Source organism: Dysidea avara, chromosome 11 (genome assembly GCF_963678975.1).
Source record: "Dysidea avara chromosome 11, odDysAvar1.4, whole genome shotgun sequence".
In the NCBI taxonomy this organism is placed as follows: Eukaryota; Metazoa; Porifera; class Demospongiae; order Dictyoceratida; family Dysideidae; genus Dysidea; species Dysidea avara.
In genome coordinates, this window is record NC_089282.1 from 21,776,539 (window position 1) to 21,796,485 (window position 19,947).

At 39.7% G+C, this 19,947-nt stretch overlaps 1 pseudogene; it reads right to left on the bottom strand.

Annotated features, from left to right (window-relative positions):
• Nucleotides 1-593: 593 nt before the first annotated feature.
• LOC136238624 (von Willebrand factor A domain-containing protein 5A-like) lies at nt 594-11,764 on the bottom strand (annotated as a pseudogene).
• Between the last annotated feature and the right edge of the window lie 8,183 nt (nt 11,765-19,947).

Below are 19,947 nucleotides of genomic sequence, written 5' to 3' on the forward strand. Positions count from 1 at the left end.
TGGCAAATTCAATCCCACAATCACAGCTTGCTTGATTCCCTATAATAAGAGAAGAGTATAACATCAAAGAAACCTGATGATTTCTGGATATAGACCGTATTCCAAATGACATCACGAAATAAAATCGCTGCGGTTATTTGGGGTATTCTACCAATTTCGAGTGAAAGTTCCAATGGGACTTAATAAAATTCAAATCACTATTCAATCCTGGAAGAAGATATTGACCTAAAACTAACAAGTACAGTTATCAGAGTATAAAATCTATTCTCTAATGCCAGGTTAGAACTTTTCAGCTGGTTTTCGAAGTTTAGAAACACTATTGTTTTTTTTTGCTGTAATGACCAAACCTGGTAGTTTCATCTTGATATCTTGTTTGTTAGCCTCTATATCAATCTTCAAAATCTCGATCGCCATTGGTGATAATACTCGAAATATAAGTCCCTCAAATAGAAAATTCATGTGACATCATTTGGAATTATGGTCTATAGTGTGCACTGTCTCCAGTTAACGAGATATATACACTGCCTTAACGAGATATACGCACTGGTAATGTGTATACATTGTGATTTATTTAGAAAAATAATATATACATTAACAGCAAAAAAAAAAAATCCAGCATTTTACACTATTTTACTAGCACTATCCTTTAGTACAGCAAGGTCTACACCAGAAGGTAACACTTGTTTACCAACCCACTGCTCAGCCTTCATAATAACCAACTCTAACTCCTCCAACATTGAAGGATACTTCTTCTTCAACAACTCAATCACAACTACCGTGGCCCAGATGTTGGTTATCATGGTGACATCACAGGAAACTGGACAACAACTCTTCAGCTCCTCAACTGACTTGGACACAACACCAGCTAACTTATCATTCAGTAGCCATGAACCATCAAATTGTTGTAGGCTAATAATAAAACTGGATTCATGTTGCTTGGAAAGGGGTGGGGCTGATGAAGCTGAAAATGTTGGTAATGCAAGTGATAGTAAAAAGTTGTCGTCTGTTAAAGAGTCATTGCTACACTGCTCCTTGGTCATTCTGGACATGCTGATTCCTCCTTTATTCAATTCAACTTCTGCCTGTATAGGCATAGAACATGCAGGACTTATAAGCATATGACGACGTGCAGACTTTGCCATTGGCCAAGCCATAGAACGTTTCCTTGATACTGCAAACTTTCCTCCACCACCGCCACTGCCGCCAAATGCTATCTTATGTTGCGGTGAATATCTATCAGCAGTTAGTTCATAGCTCTGCATACTTCCTGATACTGGTTTGTTCTGGGCCTCATCCACTGCTATATAAGCAGTATACCTGGACACCACACTTGCATCACAGCTCAATTCTATGATCTCCTTCTTGTGTCTCTCCTCATGTGGTTCCCAATCAACCTGCCATTCCTGGATCATCACCTTTGCTGCTAACTGGTGAATTACTGACACATCTTCCTCAGCAGCTTGTCTTCCTGATAACTCAAATGGGATCTCAAATCTGAACTCTTTTCCAAGAATATCTCCACTCAGTATTGCTTTGCACATCAATCCATCTCTTCCTTTGTCATCTGATTTTTCCATCAAAAGACCATAAATAACAGTCTTCTCACTATTGTAGATACTGGGAATCTTATCTGGTACCACCTTCACCTCCTCATAGCTACTAGGTAAATCAAATTTGACAGTCACGTTATTAGCTGATGACTGTAGAGCTTTCTTGAGGCTTCGAATCACCTGTAATTAATATAAAAGAACATATAACTATGGATCAACAGATAACACAAATGTAATAAGTTACAATACATGGGATTTAGAGAATTTTTTTTTTGCGGATTGCCACCACCCAAAATTTCAAAGGAAGGGGGACAGCTTTTGGTTTCTTCCCCTATACATTTATAATACTCAAACAATGCCATTTTGATTGAGCTTCAAAATTCAAGGGGGCTGTTAATGTGAGCAAATTTCCCCCCTAAAAAAATCCTGTCTATATGCGATATTGCCATTTATGGGAAAGGCGACTAAACTCAAACTATTTATTGCTATCAGAGAATCTATGCACTTTGCTGTATTGAGAAACAAGTTTGAGTGGCATTTATGAAGATGCTCGCAGGACTTAAAAACTAGCAGCATCACTTCATTCTCAATAATACTTTAACAGTTGTACTATCTGATTAATATTCACAACTTGCATACCTCAAACATGGCCGCACTCTGGTATATCACTATTTTTTGACTTCTGCTTTACTTGGACGCGCACATTTTTATAGCTATAAGCTGTTTTGACAGGGCTAATGTATTTCGCGGACTGGACTCATGGACTGGACTCACGCACTGAGCTGGAAACAGCTTTTAAACAATAATCCAGACATTATCCATCTCTTGCAACACTGCAGACACCACTATCGAGCTGCAACTACTGATACTGCTCTTCCTTACAAGTCAACAAACTAGCACATGCACTAATTAATTAGAATACACTTATGATACACGAGTACTAGCAGTGATAAAGCGTGATAGAGGCTATTATTGTAGCGTAGATGCTTACCCTTATTGATTTGGCGCTAGTGCTAGGGTTATAGAGATGAGCCAGTGATAATTCTTAGCAGGGTAGCTATAGGTGGCACCGCCCGGCCAGCGAGGTGATGCTGGGGGCTATGTAAATAAACTGGCTCATCACTACAACCCTAACACTAGTGCTAAGTACTGGAGTAACAAAGGAAAAACATCTAAGCTACAACAATAGTCTCTATCACGTTTTATCACTGCTAGTACTCGTGTATCGTAAGTGTATTCTAATCAATTAGTGCATGCGCTAATTTGTTAACTTGTAAGGAAGAGCAGTATCAGCAGTTGTAGCTCTATAGTGGTGCTTCCAGTGTTGCAAGAGATGGACAATGCCTGGATTATTGTTTAAAAGCTGTTTCCAGCTCAGTGCGTGAGTCCAGTCCGCGAGTCCAGTCTGCAAAATACATTAGGCCTTCTTGACAGGATTTCAAATCTTTTTGTTAAAATAAGCATACTCTCGATGTAAGTGGGTTTCCATGGTTTTGATAGAAACCTCTTTTATAATTAGAATACAGTGACAGAATATTGCTGTATTGACAATTATATAACTGTAGTTTTAGTAGCATGCAACTGCAGTCAATTAACATCCATTTTAACTATTAAACCCTTAGTAATACTTTACTTTTCATCTCACACTGCATTAAAATGACCAATATTCTCTAATAGAGCAGTCACACAGCAGCGGCTCTAATAAAGCAATCAAAGTTACAGCTCAGTTACAACTTTTGTCTAACATTACAGGAAGTTAAGTTGCTAGCTACTTACGAATTTTACAATATAAAACACAACACTTGTAAAAACGTGACTGTTCTATTAGAGTGATTGACCACTATATTAGAGTGTCTTTGAGCATTAACTAATTGAAGTGGAGGAGCACGCCACTGCCCATACTACACAGTACGGGCTCTTGTGAAGAATTGAAGAGTAGTGAAGATGGTAAGTACATCCAGAGGTAATAGAGGGGGTGAATCATCTCTGTCTTAAATAAACTCCATTAAATTTTATTATACAGTTATACAACAGGCACGAGTGCTCTGCCTGATATAAACGCACAAGCCTGAGGGCCATCAGGCCTGAAGGCAAGTGCATTTATACAGGCAGAGCATGAGTGCACGTTGTATAACTGTTATGTACCACTCACCTAATAGGTGGGGAGAGTCTCACAAGACAGTTGTAACACTTATAAAGGCCAGGTTTCTAACATCGATTGTGGGTAACCAAGCCAAATGTTGTGATGATGTTCCCTCTGCAGTACTGCAGCCACCTGAGATATTGAAAGCTAGTGCACTACGGGTTATATCACTAACCTGTATTCGCTGTTCGACTCTCATCATGCAGTGCTCAGCATGCCAGTGTGATCACCCAATCGCCAGGCTAATCGCCATAGTGATTCCCTTGAGCAAAAAAAAGCAGCTAATAGATGGTTTGAGTAAACAAAACCTAACTACTAAACAATACTAGTCTAATTCTTACTATTATTATTACACTGGTTAAACTTGAATCTGGTGGCATGACAAAAACTGGTTACCACAATCAAGCGTAAAGGTGAGACTGAACTCTCTACAAGGTGACTTCTTCTAGCTGATCTCTCTACAGGGTGATTTGTTTGTAGCTGAATTCTGTACAGGTGATTTGTTTGCAGCTGAGCTCATTACAGAAAGGTTTCTTTGTAACTGAACTCTCTACAAGGTGACTTCGTCCAGCTGATCTCTCTACTAGGTGATTTGTTTGTAGCTGAACTCTCTTCAGGGTGATTTGTTTGCAGCAGAACTCTCTACAAGGTAACTTCTTCTAGCTGATGTCTCTACAGGGTCACTAGTTTGTAGCTGAACTCCCTAAATGGTGGTTTCCTTGTAACTGAACTCTCTACAAGGTGACTTATTCTAACTTATCTTTCTACAGGGTGATTTGTTTGTAGATGAACTCTCTACAAGGTAACTTCTTCTTGCTGATCTCTGTACAGGGTGAACTGTTTGTAGCTGAACTCTCTATAAGGTAACTTCTTCTAGCTGATCTCTCTACAGGGTGACTTGTTTGTAGCTGATCTCTATACAGGTTACTTCTTTCTAGCTGATCTCTTGAATTCTCTTCAGGGTGACTGCTCTATTAGAGTATCTCGATCTTGCACCTGCTAAACCAAGTTGGATTTCGTGATATAACTCCGTGGCTTTAAGTCTGATTCTTCTACACTATTGAAGAGTCTTTCTAAGATGATTACTCCATCTGTACAGCAATTTTCAAAGCATTACCCCAAGCAGTTTTCTGGTAGGCCTGGCAAGGGTCGTTTTTATTAGCTAATCTCGATTGGTTTTTTCGTTGTATCTTCCTGGTTTTTAGCTCGATTTCTTTCAAACCACAAAAGGTTTGAGGTTCAATAGTTAACCTATTCACTCACTGATTTTCAGCTTCTTCCCATAAACAGTTTACCCTGTAGGCGTGACAACATATTAGTGCTATTTTTGTGAATAATCGCTAATAACTCTTTGTCTGTTTATCGTTTTCCAGCCAAAGTTGGTACCAAGATGCGACTTTATACCCCCCCTTCTGTGTGCCACATTGCAAGGCAATCGGATATGGCACTCGCGTATTATAGCAGTTTTTGTAAATGTGCGAAAAGAGGAAGAAAAATAAGAAGAAAACGAAGAAACTAAGCCAATATTTGAAGTTGCATATCTCAGGAATGTTTGAAGCGATTTCACTCAAGTTTGGTATGTGGAGTACTGAAGTTGGCGGGCGTGTCCACAGCAAAAATCCTTTTGTTTCATTAAGGCAGCACAGAGCTACGGAGGTGAGAAAAGTGCGTTTTCGTTCTTCCTGTCAATATACTCGCGGGTGTTGTGCTCCGGCTTCTTGGGCTGCACGACACACTACCGTGTGTCTTTATATATATATATATATATATATATATATGTAGACTAGAGTTGTGGCCACTGTGTTGGCTTTTTCAATCAACATTGGTTGCTGGATAAACATTATACATATTGGTGACGTTATGGCCCACAATCAACCTTTAAATGTCAGGCTATAAAAGGATTCGAGTGATCACGACCTATTAGGTGAGGTGTCATAGTGGTCTCGGCTGCTGGCACTTGTGCATTGCTGCACATGCATTGCTGCACAACTGAAACTGCAGCCAGTGCAATATCTGTATATTGCACTGCGGTTGTTGCATTATAACTTATAATGCACTCGTTGCAGTCTGCAAAACCGCAATCAATACATTATAAGTTATAATACACTCGCTGCCGTCCGCAAGGGTGCCATATACAAATTATGGCACTGGCGGGGCCTTTGAACTGCCCACGCATAGTGGTACATAGTACTAATAAACAACCGCACCAGATTATGCTGTGATCTTTCAGAGGATCTTGATAGCATGTATTTTGTACAGTTGAGTTTCTATCATGATAGTAAAAAATTATTGGACATTGGACCAGGGTGAAAATTTTACTGCTATATTTGGAGGTTGTCCAGAGATGAAACTATAATTTGATAATCCTTCACTACATTAATAGTACAGTGAAAACATGTCATTGTAGGGACAAAATTTTGAGTTCACCTGAGTAAACTGGCCATTGTAAAAATCCCTCATGTGCCAACTGTCTGCATAATGCAGCCACCTCCTTAATAAAGTCAGAAGAAAATTGTCTTATGCTTGGCTACTACATAATAGAGCTGAAACGGATATCCTGAGTAATATCTTTCCGGATATCCTATGGATAACGACATCATCATTTGCTTTATCAGGAACTTCTAAGCACCGAAGGTTAACATTCTTACACTTTGGGCTACCTTAAAATGTTCCATCTGTATGCCATAGCCTACATGGATCAACATCTTAGCATTTACAAACAAGTTGACTTGCCCTCTTACTACCAGTCTCACACACTGAAATCCATCATTAAATCCCTCTCTATAGCCAGCTGGAACAGCTGCTTTGCATATGCACTATATATTTTGCATGCTTATATACTTCTGGCTTCATATATCCTTAAAGTATGATTTTAAACATAGTAAAACCTGTACAGCATTTCAGTGGTTTAGTGGTGACCACAACATTGCCTGAGTAAATCTATATGGTTAAATCAGTGCCTTTCTAAAGCAGCTACCTGCTTATTACGCCAAGAAAATTTTGGCCCAAAAGTAACCAGGTTCCACTGCACCTACTTAGCTGATTTACTACTCAGGTCTGTACAATAGCCATATCAGTATACCGTCTAGTGATAACACTTTGTATATCTCATACCATATATTTATGTTGCAATGCATCTAATCAAGTCACCTTGTCATCCGTCTAAACACAATCCCTAAATGTGCCGTTTTGTGTACAGAGCAATCTGCCACCGGCTCAATATGGTTGGCCATAAAGTGACCAGAGTAACATTTCAACGTATATTTTTACCACTGATATTATAACCGTGTATGCACATGTTGTAATGTGTCCACACATCATAGACATATTGTCCCCTATAAATACTCAGTTTCATTTTGCCACTGGTTTGTAAGCGGGTTGAGTCAGGACATTTGGGTCACATTTTGTCCTGGCCAAGTGGATCTCATCCACTCATACAGTGTACAAGATCAGATCACATGTGTAATAATTACAGTAGAACTTGTCTATTGCCACCTTTGCTCTTACTAAAGGGATTTTGAATTGGCTTTCCTAGAGAGATTGTCTTTCTATACCGGTGGCCATTAAGACAGGTTTCACTGCAACAAGCTTGGTTGTACTGATGAAATGTATACATACTAGAGATGCAACAATATGCTGCCCTTTGTGTCGCTTGATATATTGCTGCATCAATCATGATGCAATGCAGACTATGTATCAATGTGCTTAAATACTATATTGTTGCAACTCTAGTACGTAACTTATGTGAACCGCACCCAGTTATCAAGAATGTGTGTTAACTGTCTAGATATACTGGAGCCACACCCACTCATCTGGATTCTGCAAATGGAGCAACTCGTTGTCAGTAGTCTTACTCCCAGTTACTTATGTGTTTGGAGAAGCACCATGAATATGCGGTCATATGAGACCTGCTACCGTGGTAGAATCTGCTTGGCCAAACTGGAAAAGTGGAGACATTGTTTTCATAGCAGTTATATCACAGTCGTATAATTCTTACATTATTATTGTGTACCTTAAAACTGCTGGGTATTCATGTGTCCTGTGTATGTTGTAACTGCACATGTATACATACATGCTTGTACCCATATCATTTTTGTGCGGATGCCTTTCCAGGATATAAAATGATCTGCATTGTTACAATTCTAAATAGTTGGTGTACTATGACATAGAATTTTGCATATGGCTACATACACTGATTAATTACACTTACTATTCACAGCCCATTTCAATAACCAGTGACCGCAGTTGTGTTCTGTGTCATTCTTTAACTTCTGAGCAAGGAGGCGACTGAAGTCAAATTTCAAACTAGCCATTCTCAAACGATGGCATAGTTTTTTGCACACTTCTTTTATGGCTACATGTACTGATTAACTACACTTACTATTTACAGTCCATTTCAAAAAGCGGTGACCGCAGTTGTACTCTGTGTCATTCTTTAAGCCATGCCCTTAGAGAGCAAATTACATGGGGGCAACTAAATTCAAATTTCAAACTGTAGTCTGTTCACCTTCACCTGAGCCCTTGTTTCTTGTTAATAACTCTTGTTACATGGGCCAGCTGCCCAAACATTTAGTAGCACTGTGAAGCCCTTTAATCTCTGAAACTGTTAATCAAAAAAGCACTTTGATACGGGCAAGAACAACTGAGTTATGAGGCTTTAAAAATATCCCATATATTTAGTATGGACGATTCAGGCGCAAACAAGTAACCTTCTTAGATGGATTGATGGATTTCTATCCAATAGAAGACAATGCATTGTTTTAAATGGGGAAAAATCATGTTGGCAAGATGTGAACAGTGGTGTTCCACAAGGATCAATTCTAGGACCTCTTCTCTTCCTTATTTATGTTAATGATATGCCAGAATCCATCTCAAGTCATGTGTTTTTATTTGCAGACAATACCAAGCTTATACGAACCATTTCTAATTGGCAGACCATGTACAACTTCAAACTGATTTAGATAATCTAGCCAAATGGTGTGATGCGTGGCAACTGAATTTCAATGTTTTTAAATGTAAAGTGATTCATTTTGGTCGAGCCACACATAGCTTTGGAGGCTACTATCTTAATGGTGTCTCATTGGACTCAGATAATTGTCGTAAGGACTTAGGCATTATATTTGATGTGAATTTAAAGTTCCACTAACTTGCTTCTGAAGTAGCTATGAAAGCGAACAGGGTATTGGCTTATATGAAAAGAAGATTTATCGATTTGAATGAATTTGTACTGTCACGATTGGTTCGACCAATATTAGAATACGGAAATGTAATTTGGGGACCCCATTATGTATTAGATCAACGTAAACTTGAGGGTGTGCAACGGCGTGCTACAAAACTAGTACCATCTTTAAGAGACGAGTCTTACTTAGATCGACTGACATCAATGAATTTACCATCTCTTTTGTACAGGCACAGACATGGTATGGTGACTTATATTTCTTTTCAAGATGTTGAATGGTTACTTTAATCTGGATCATCCCAACTTTTTCACTCTTTCCCACAATACACAAACTAGAGGTCATGCATATAAATTACTTAAGCCCCCTACCCACCATTCATGTCGGGTCAACTATTTTGGTACTAGAGTAATTAATGACTGTTACAAGTGATATTGTAGGAATTCTTCATTAAATAATTTTAAATCAGCTATAGATAATTACTTTTATGACTTTAGATTTATGTTAATGTAATAATTATATTTATAGTTTATTGCATCTAATTTATGTATGTGTATGTATGTAATTGAATGGGTGTACAGGCTTCTAAGCCTCAACCCAAATCACATCATAATCATAATCATACATGTTTACAACATGGAAACATGCTTGTTCCTGTACAAAACCAATGGGAGTGAACACATGTTCGCTTCTTTGATATTACTATATTTGGTGGGGGCTCAGGTGAACCTGTACCAACTATAGCCATTCTCGAAAACCTATGTAATAATATCAATGAAACTTTTAGAATAGTTTAAAGACTACATGCACATGCCAAGCGAGTATTGTAGAAAACAACAATAAGGCTCTTGTATTTGGCCTCTATGTCAACTGAGGACGACTGAAACTCCGTTTGGTGCTGAAATTAAAACTGTAGGGTAATGATTCATGGCAAAATCGATGACGTGAATCTTGAAGCGATTGAGAGAATATTGAAGCGATGGCAGGGCAATTATTGTTCAGAATGTATAAAAGAACCGCAAGGCATGCATCTGCAGTTGTTTCTAACTGCATGTGAAAAAACCCTCCCCTTTGATGTCAGCAATCTCGATCTCAAAACAGCCGGCATGGATTTGCTTCACTTTTTGTGTGGTAGTTACTAGTGACACAACGAATTTAAGTTTAAAGTATCAGAGGGATAACGTAAATGATGGGTGAGTTACAGGAAGGCTGAAACTGTACAACGTTCGTTCCTGTAAAATCCTTACATGTAGTGGTCACGTCATTATTGTCTGCAGTGCAGGTTTTTCCTTTACTGGCCAAGCGACTCACTACCGTGAGTCTTGACCATTGTCTAAAACCACTAATCCCACAAAAGTAGCTGTTAAAACAAACCATGTACACTATATATACCTTTGACTACATTCGTTCATTGTCAGCAATGAACTCTGCTGATCCATTACCAGCTCGAGCAATACCCCTCACTAGAGCACTTGATGCTCCTGATCCAATACCAAATGTGAAACACCTACAACAACTTATCATCACATTACTACTATAACACATTCACCACACACCTTGTACTGTGACAGTTCTTCCTCACTTCACTGATCACGCTACTTGTGTTGCTAACAGAACCATCCGTTAAAATGAACACTTGTCGAGGGAGACCTGATGACTTTGATGGCTGTTTGAATATGTACTGTAGTGGAGTAAGGAGTTCCGTGCCACCAAAATTGGCCTCCATCTTCTGTGCAAATTGAGTAGCTTTCTCCATTGTCTCCTGATTATAGGGCGTGCTTGATGGAAAGAATGATTCATACCGAGATCCAAAACTGATAATGTTGAAGAAACATCCTTGTGGAATACTCTTTAAAAACAATACTAGTGTTTCTGAAGCACTCTTAATGTAAGAACCTCTCATGCTACCACTGCGATCAACTACAAAGATGAACTCACAAGCTGCCTCCTCTAAGTCAGAAAACTTTGGAAAAAATGTAAGCATCACCGCTTTACTCTTCATCTCTTTCGTCTTGCTCCCCTCTATTGCTGCTTCTACCATTGCCATCGGCTCATGAGGATCTTTGTATCTAATCAATATTGTAACATCTCCTCTTACAGGACCCTCCCCAGGTATGCATACATTAACACAATCCATCGCTTCTTCTGTCTTAAGCTGATGAGTGGGTGACGACACTTCAGCAACTCTCTTCGCTCCTTCTATGTTCATACTGAACTTGAACACTCCAGCAACAGATGCCTGCTTTACACTAGGGTTCTGTGTAACTGCTAATGGATCACTTGATCCTTCTGGAGTGTAACGTGGTTTTAACACTGATGGTAAAGTGAACCTCACTCGTCCATCTGCCTCGATTGGTAGTTCACCGACCATTCTAAGCTTGATCTCTGCTTCACTTCCTGATAGAAGGCTACCCAGACTTAAGCTAAAGATGTCTCCAGTCTTCTCTTCGGCATATGCTGCAGTGAGTCCACTAGTGATCGCGTCGTCATACATATCCCTCGCCTTCTCTTTCTCGTGTACTGTGGCCTTCACCTTCCTACCATCGACAATCGCTTCTAACCCCACAACTGCAAACGATTCTTCCAGAGGAAATCGGAACGTCACTTCCAGAGGATTACTCGTGTCATTGGAGTAGTTTAAAGTGGACGAGACTCCAACCAGATAACCTTTCACCTTCACCTGTACTGAAATATCTTTGAGCGGAAGAACCGTCTTCTTGTCAGCAGAGACTAATCCTTCCATTACTACAAACGTCTCGCGAAATACACTCTCTGGCACAGAGGATGTACATCAATATCCGAACCCAGTCAGCCTTTCTGAAAGACGATACTGATATGGTCAGAGACCTCAACCTGTAAAGTGTACTTGGAGTGAGACTTGAGGTTAAAATGAGTGAGATTAGCGGGGGTGTCTATTTTACGAACCGGACCGGACCGTCGGACCGGAAGTTCCTGCTTAGCAAGCTAGGTGTTTAGCAAGTCTATTTTACGGACCAGACCGGAAGAGGTATAATTAAGCGGGCATGGATCGCTCGACATGGATCGATGCTTTCATGATCGTGCGTGCTTTTTGAATTCCGTGTGTAAGGCTCTAAAGGCTGAAAGCTTGTGAGAGCTGCGGGTTTTCGGGTCCCATCAGAGCTAGTGGTGTTCAGTAGCTATCTCAGCATAAGGCCCCTATTCGGTGATTATTAGTTTCTCATCCAGCCTTTCTAATTATTATGATGCGGGCGGGAGGGTATTACCATTATGCCATTATTTTATAATATTAACACACTGATGTACAGACCTTGTCCAAATTACAAACATTTCCTTCACTACTTTTCGTGATCGCCAACTGTTTTTCGACAGTCAACTGAAAGCCTGCTTTGATGAAGTCGATAGAGCACGATTGCAACTGGCACTGCAGCAATTTGCTAAGGAAAACAACAGTTCTCCTGGTGATATATAGGCATTGTAGCGTTCATCAACAAAAATTATAACAGTTTGGTATCACGTGTTCTTCTGAGCATGCTAGAGTAAATAATGGCTTACCATGCGGTAGCTTAAGAAGGATGCGGGCGGTGGATGAGAAACTAATAATCACCAAATAGGGGCCTAATATAGTGTGCCATTGTTTCAAAGTGGACAAGAGTGAAGATTTAGCCGTACACGAAGTCATAAGATGGTTAATTTAAAGCCTCATGCAGTGCAGGTGATTCAGGGACAGAGATTGCAGATTAGCCATGTGCAAGACAATGTGTAACTTCTCTGGGGACTGGAGGCATATTTTTTATGCCTACTTGAAGAGTGTGTAGTCCACGAAAGTAAACTCCCACTGAGTGTAGCTATTTGTTGCTAGTTGTTACCTAGCTATAGCTAGGTGTCACTGAGCTGTTGAGCAGTCTGAGCAAGAAATTTTTCGGAAGGATAGTTATAGCTATTGCTGCATGCCAGAGCCAAAACATTGTTTCAGTGTGTAACCAACGGCAGCTTTAATCAAATTAATTAACACTTTTTCTTCTGATACAGATCAAGGAAAATTGGCCAGTCAAAAATAATAGCTAGCTATGGCCTTTTAAATAATACTTGCAATTGTATACATAGCTATAGCATGCTAGACTATAAAAAAACTGCTGTAATATTACACAGTAAGCTATAGCTACTGTAACATTTTCATGTGATATTGGTTTGTACAATAACTGTACACAGAGGACTGGAAATCTGACCATGCGGCATTGCATACCGGTATCAAAGTGGAACAAAAGAGCTTTTTGGTAGAGCTCAAGAAGGTTCACAGTGTGTGTGTGTGTGTGCGTGTGTGCGTGTGTGTGTGTGCGTGTGTGACACCAGATGGAAAGGACATGTGTGCAAGTCTTTTAAATGCTTGACTTGTTAAATATTACCTAGGTGTGATCCATGTGCAATACCACAGTGTACATATAGCAGTCCAGTTTCCACATGGAACTTATAGATCAGGGTGTTATAATCACTCAAAAAATTCAAACCACAAAATGGTTACAAAAAACACACAGGTACATCCCTACTTTGAATGAGACACAACAGCATGAAACTACAGCAATTCTTACAAACTGAAACTAAGTTGTATTACATCAAGGTGCATGTGATTTGATGTAATTACAATTGACAATGTGCGTGCATTATTACAAGTCATTAGCTACATCTCCTCCTTTAATTGACGGAGCAATTATAATTAAATAGTAAATAATTCTGATGCCTTTTATAGGTTTGGTATACAACTACATCTTGGATTACGATGTGGCAAAAGGGAGGGAACAGTCTCTGTTATTGGGTGTTCCCTAGATGATCCAAATGGCTCAGTGACAGTGGTTTCTTGATGTCGTCTTAAATGGTCTTGATGTCTCCTCCATATAATGTCCCCATCTATAACAAGCAAACTTTAATGACAATGCATGGGCCACTCATGATTGGATGTAATTACAATTAATAATAATAAGTACGTGCATTATTATACAAGTCACTATACTCTGGGTTTCTGACAAAGCATGCAGTAACCACCACAGGAGCATGGACAAATTGCAGTATTATCAATGCCAGCCAGTTTACCCAGTACAATCAGCCAAGATGTTTTTAATGAACTATACATACTCAGCAGTCAGTGCTAGTTATATCCAAAAATTTAATGCTACATGATGGTGACAGACCTCACTGGCTAACTGTCAGTAACCTGACCAGGAATTACATATGTTTATGTTATATAGCATGTGGCTAGCTCTCATGTTTGAGCTCAAATGGCATGTTTGCAACAGACAGAGAGTCCGGTCCATCCATATTCTAAATTTTATAGATGTGCATGCATACGTGAGAATCTTGATGACTGTGGCATATAAATTCGCCTCGTATAAATTACTAGCATTACTTATTCCATTGCTTTGTGCCTTGGTTAACAACCTGGATCTTTATGACCAGCTGTGGGAATTTATTGAAATGTCTTCAAAATCAGCACTATAGTTTTCATTGTTTCCTAGTAAAGGAAACTTCTATAAGAAGAGGGCATTTAAAGTCTGACAGCAAAATAGTGTAATTCTATATTCCAAGGCAACCAGATATCAGTGATCTGATGAAAAGTGGCACTCTCGGTGGTAGCTACTATGGCACTGAACAAAGATGCTTGGAACAGATATATGTTCCTTGGTCAGTAGCTATTGCTTACAAATTCAGGTTGTGCTTCAAATCATTATCTATACACATGCTTGATTATTTGATTGTATGAAAAGCATTCAAGCTGCTACGTACAGACTGATATATTGTTGAGTAGTCACTATTTTCAATCATTTGATTTGTTCTATCACCTGAAAAGGGCTAGCATGCTCGACACTATATTAGCTAAACATTTGCTGCTGCCAGGTAGCTACTAAGGGAATTAGCTAGCAAGATTGCTGTCGTCTCTGATAAGCTTCACCCCTGAACTGTTGCTGTCGAGGTTACTATTTACTGTAAGCAGTTACTGTAGTTAATCAGTAAAATGGCTTTGTAGGGCTATGGCTATAGCCATAGGCGGCGGAAAGGGGGGGCTAGGGGGCTAAAGCCCCCCTTCGGTCTGCTTAGGGGGGGGGGGGGGGCTTAGCCCCCCCCTCAGAATGATATCACACCGAAATTATCTTTCTTGAAGACCGTGATAAAGATCGAGATACTCTAATAGAGCAGTCACTCTAATAAAGTAGTCAGTGTGTAGCGAGCTATGTAAGGATTTTTATGTAGTTTATCAGCTAGAAATGGTAGCTGGTGAGGTGGAAAACTCTTGTCAGTTGGTTGTGACCTTTTTTTTTTTTTTTTTGGTCTCACCTTACCAAACTATAGAAATAAGTCTGGGTAAGCCCAGCGGAGCCCCCCCTCATATCAACTACTTCCTCCGCCGCTGGCTATAGCTATAGATACGTACGCCCAGCACGAGAGTGACCAGACCAATGCGAAGCTACAATCATCCTAGCACGACAGAGCTGGCAAAATGTTCGTGGGCTGGCACACAGACTATTTCTAGTCTGGTCCGTAAAATAAACTTGAACGTATTAAACACTTGGCTTGCTAAACAGGAACTTCCGGTCCGGTGGTCCGGTCCGGTCCGTAAAATAGACATTCCCAGATTTGCTTACTTATGCGTGAGGTCTCGTCTTAGTAGACTCGAGATGATAAAAATTGCAAAATTCGCAACTTTCTTTGGCTATTTTCAGTTATGCCTCTCCATATTTAGCCATTAGAGCACTGTTTAGTGCTTTTCCAAGAAGTTTGAAATGAAATTGATTAGCTACCTTACATAAGAGCTTAATTTTCCGGGAATTGCAATGCGTGAGACGGAAAACCATGCGTGAGACAACAATCCAAGGCAACAATCTGATGTGTGTGTCTCGATCACGCCATAATGCACTTGTCAATTTCATGCCCCACCCCCCCACCCCCGAGCGTCCCCACACCCCAGGTGGGGATTTGACATTGCTTCTTGTCCCCACCCCTGGGGCAATTGACAATTGTCCAATTCACTGACCAATTTTTGGTAGTTGCATTTCTAAACAATAAAATCGCACTTGCTATAATTTTACTAGCTAGCTACAGGGCAGGTTTATTACTAGTCGCATGCATGAAATATGCGCTTAGTCATCCTTGAGGTGTTGTCAAATCCCCTACTATGGGGGTGGGGACATAGTGGGGATTTGACAGCCGATTTTGCCCCAGTAGTGGGGAATTTGACACCGTGATTTGTCAAATCCCCTGTATTCCCCCACCCTCCCCGGGGGTGGGGGGGTGGGGCATGAAATTGACAAGTGCATAATGCGTGAGGGTTGAGGTGTCTGTATATAGTAACTAGGCTCTAGGGTTTCCACTCAAAATAGGAAGGTGCTTCATTTTGTTGTTTCTGGAGATTTTCACACAGATCTACAGATTTACCTTTAAGATCTAGTATACAGCAAACAAGTAGCTACTAATTTGTTATTGGAATGGTTGCGGCAGTCATTATCAGCACGATTTTACTGTTTTACAATACATAAACAGGGGCGGATCTAGGATTTATAAAGGGGGGGCTAACTCAAGGTACTAATCTCTAGGGTAGCTGGAACTAGGGGGTCTTGGGGCATGCCCCCAGGAATTTTTTGAAAAATAGATGCTAAAATACTGCAATTTGGAGACATCATTTTCCACATAAAATTCATAATATTTTCTGCCTGTATAGATATTTTATATACTGCCTTTAGATTATAGGTAGCTATGGCTCTCTGAAGCATTTTGCTAATGGAAAAGTTGGATAGGTACAGACAACCAAGTACATGATGCACCCTCTCACAATTGCACAACACTGAATAGGTGCATGTTAGAATAAGAATGTTGAAAGTGGAAAATTTTGAAATTTGAACAATACAAGATTGAATCTGAGAGCATTTTCAATGGAAATTGTGTACCTGAATTAAGTATTGCCATACATATTAACCACACAAGTAGATGAATGAAGCCCTTTAAACAGACCAATGCACTTCATTGTATGTACAGGTACAGGCAGATTTGGAAAAATTCCATAACAGAACCAACTACATGTTTCTAGTGAATGTTCTATTAGAGTAGTTAGCTGACTGCTCTATTAGAGTATCTTGATCTTGTACACCTCCAATGCTGATCTGGGTCCTTGTTGCATAAACTTTAGCATAAATCCACTGATAATACCTTGGAAAGATGTTTATAAGGTGTTTTAAGAGTATTTGTATTATTAGTGATCATATAATTATGCTAAGACAAAATTTCATTATAATACTCAGCATATTGATCAAGTATAAAGCCTAAATATGAAGGGGGGGGGGGTTTCAGCCCCAAAGGCCCCCCCCCCTGGATCCGCCCCTGCATAAATATCCAAAAAGTGGTCACGTGACCAAAAATCCCTTCATATAGGATTTCCACTGCAAAATAAGATGATGCCTCAGCCTTTTCTAATGGTTTTCATGCAGGCTGACCAAGTGCTAATATATTATTAAACTGTATATTACTCGCAGTTTTAACTGTAAATACACCCATTCTTATGTGTTACAAGAAATTGATAAAAGGGCAGCAGACTTGGACCTGATGTTAAAGCCATCTAAATATGTCTCATTTCTTTTTGATGGTGCTAAACACCTATCTCAAGGTATCCCTTTGTCCAAAGGAACAACTAGATTAATATCAGAAGGTGGGACAAAATTTCTGGGGAAACTTATGGATGTGTCCTTGTCAGCAACTAAGGCAGTTGCAAATAGAAAGGTTTTTTCCTTCTTAACTGAATTATTATCTGCTACAGAATTCGTGGAGAGTACAAATTGTGGATCTATATAGGAATTACATCATTTCATTATTGAGGTTTCGCTTATGTGTGGATGCCATCACCAATCACACAATCAAAAAACTTGAATCTACAGTTACACGTTACCTTAAGAAGTGGTTACAGCTCCCAAGGAATGCCACTAGGGTGATTTTATATTACCCTGCAGCTGGTATTTGCTGCCCTAGTGTTTCCCATGTATCTAGGGAAGCAAAGCTTAGTTTACTTTCATGTGTTTCTACTTCGTCCGATTCCAGACTGCAGGAACTGGGATTGCATCTCCATCTTGGCAATGTTCTTCTGCAGTTTCAGTCACAGGACTATTCCATCCTGAAGTCATCTCTCTTCCCATGCCATTGGCTCGGTCCTTAACAGCCAAAGCTCAGTTAGCCAAGACAGTTACTTCAGATTGTGAATCTCACCTTAATCATCTCAGTGTACAATGTAAATTTCTAGATTCAGCAAGATTGGAGACCTCTTGCAGAACATGGAACAAGCTCTTAAGTGGGTTTCACCCTGGACAGCTTTCCTTTTTGTTGAGGGCTTCCTCGGACACACTCCCCACTGCAGTCAACTTACATCGTTGGAACATACAGAGTAATGCCAAATGCGGTACATTGTGTGACTCGATCCGGCCAACTACAGCTCGTATTCTAGGTGGCTGCCCAGTGGTACTATCTCAACAGAGGTACACTTATTGTCACAATCAAGTTTTGCATATTTTAGTCTCCAAATTGACAACCCTTTTTACTGATCACCAAGATGTCAGGGTGTATGCTGACTTAAACGGTTTTCACTTTAATGAATCGCCACAGGAAATCATTCCTTCAACAGTGTTGATCACACCTTATCGTCCTGACCTTGTTCTTTATAATTCTCATTTTTCTTTGATGGGTATTATTGAATTAACCTGCCCTCTTGACTCATGACAGCACCTTGAGTCTGCTCACTGTCAAAAGCAACAAAAGCCTGAATATTTGCAGCTGCTTGCAGAGTTGGACCGTTTGAATATCACTAATTATTACAGTACTGTGGAAGTTAGCGTCTTGGGTCACTACCTTCCTGATTCAGTCAATGCACTTGAAGATGTAGTTTTTTTCATGGATCAAGATTTATTGTTTTCAAAAGCCAGTGTTAGAGCTGTCTTGAATGAAATGGCTGGGGTATTAATTTCTGCATCTCAGAGGATCTTTTTTGGGAGGAACTGTAAAGAATGGATTATCAACCCAGACTGATTGAACTAGACTTTGTAGTTACCTTATAGGGCTTTTTCTTGTTGTATGTATGTCTGTACGTATGCATGTAGTTACACTTTTCTTTCCTTGCCATGCCCACAACTGACTACTGTGTAGATCAGATCTGTAGTCGCATGTTAGTCCGAGGATTCACATACTTGTCTCTTTTGTTGTACACATTCATCATAATCATGACGGTCTTCGATTCTCTCTCCCAAAAAGTGGTCACGTGGCCAACAATCCCATTACAGCTATAAAGGATGTGCTATAGCACTACAAGATGTAGAAGTCTTCATTATAAGGCAAGAAAATACACTAATTGTGACTTCAACAACCCTAAAATACAGTGATTTTCTAGTAAGCTGCCCAATTTAACTATTATGATATTTTTGGTCGCGTGACCACTTTTTGTATGTTAAACTTATGCTGATACCCAATGCTACAAGCAATCCAATAATAAATTAGCGCTTGTTTGCTTTATCTTAAAGGTCAGTCTGTGTGAAAATCACCAGAAACAACAAAAGAAAGGACCTTCCTATTTTGAGTTGGAAACCCTACCATATATCAACCACTCTAATAGAACAGTCACCGGTTTTACGTTAATTTTTGAACGGATATCATGACGCTTCAGCAGGAAGCTCGTGTTGCCATCTCCTGTTCTGGTGTACAGTATATTTAACTCTTGGGCTTCAGCATCATGGGATGTAGTCGATTTGTTGATATAATTATAAACCAGCTACAATTTAATTTTTTTTTTGCTTGGTAAACCTTGAGATGATTCCTGACCCCTTATAATTATATTGTACATGTAATTGTCAAATTATGACATTATCATCATCATCATAAAGAGGAAATTCTTTGATTTTCAACTTAGTGGAAGATGGAGTCACAACTTACAAGTATTTACCTGCGAAGTGTTTAAATTTGTCTTCACCAAATAAGATCCCATCAACATACGGTCTCGTGTGGCCTAGAACCAGTCATTCGCCGAATCAACAGTCCTTATAATGTCTACTGATCATACCGTACAGATGATGGTAGCCGT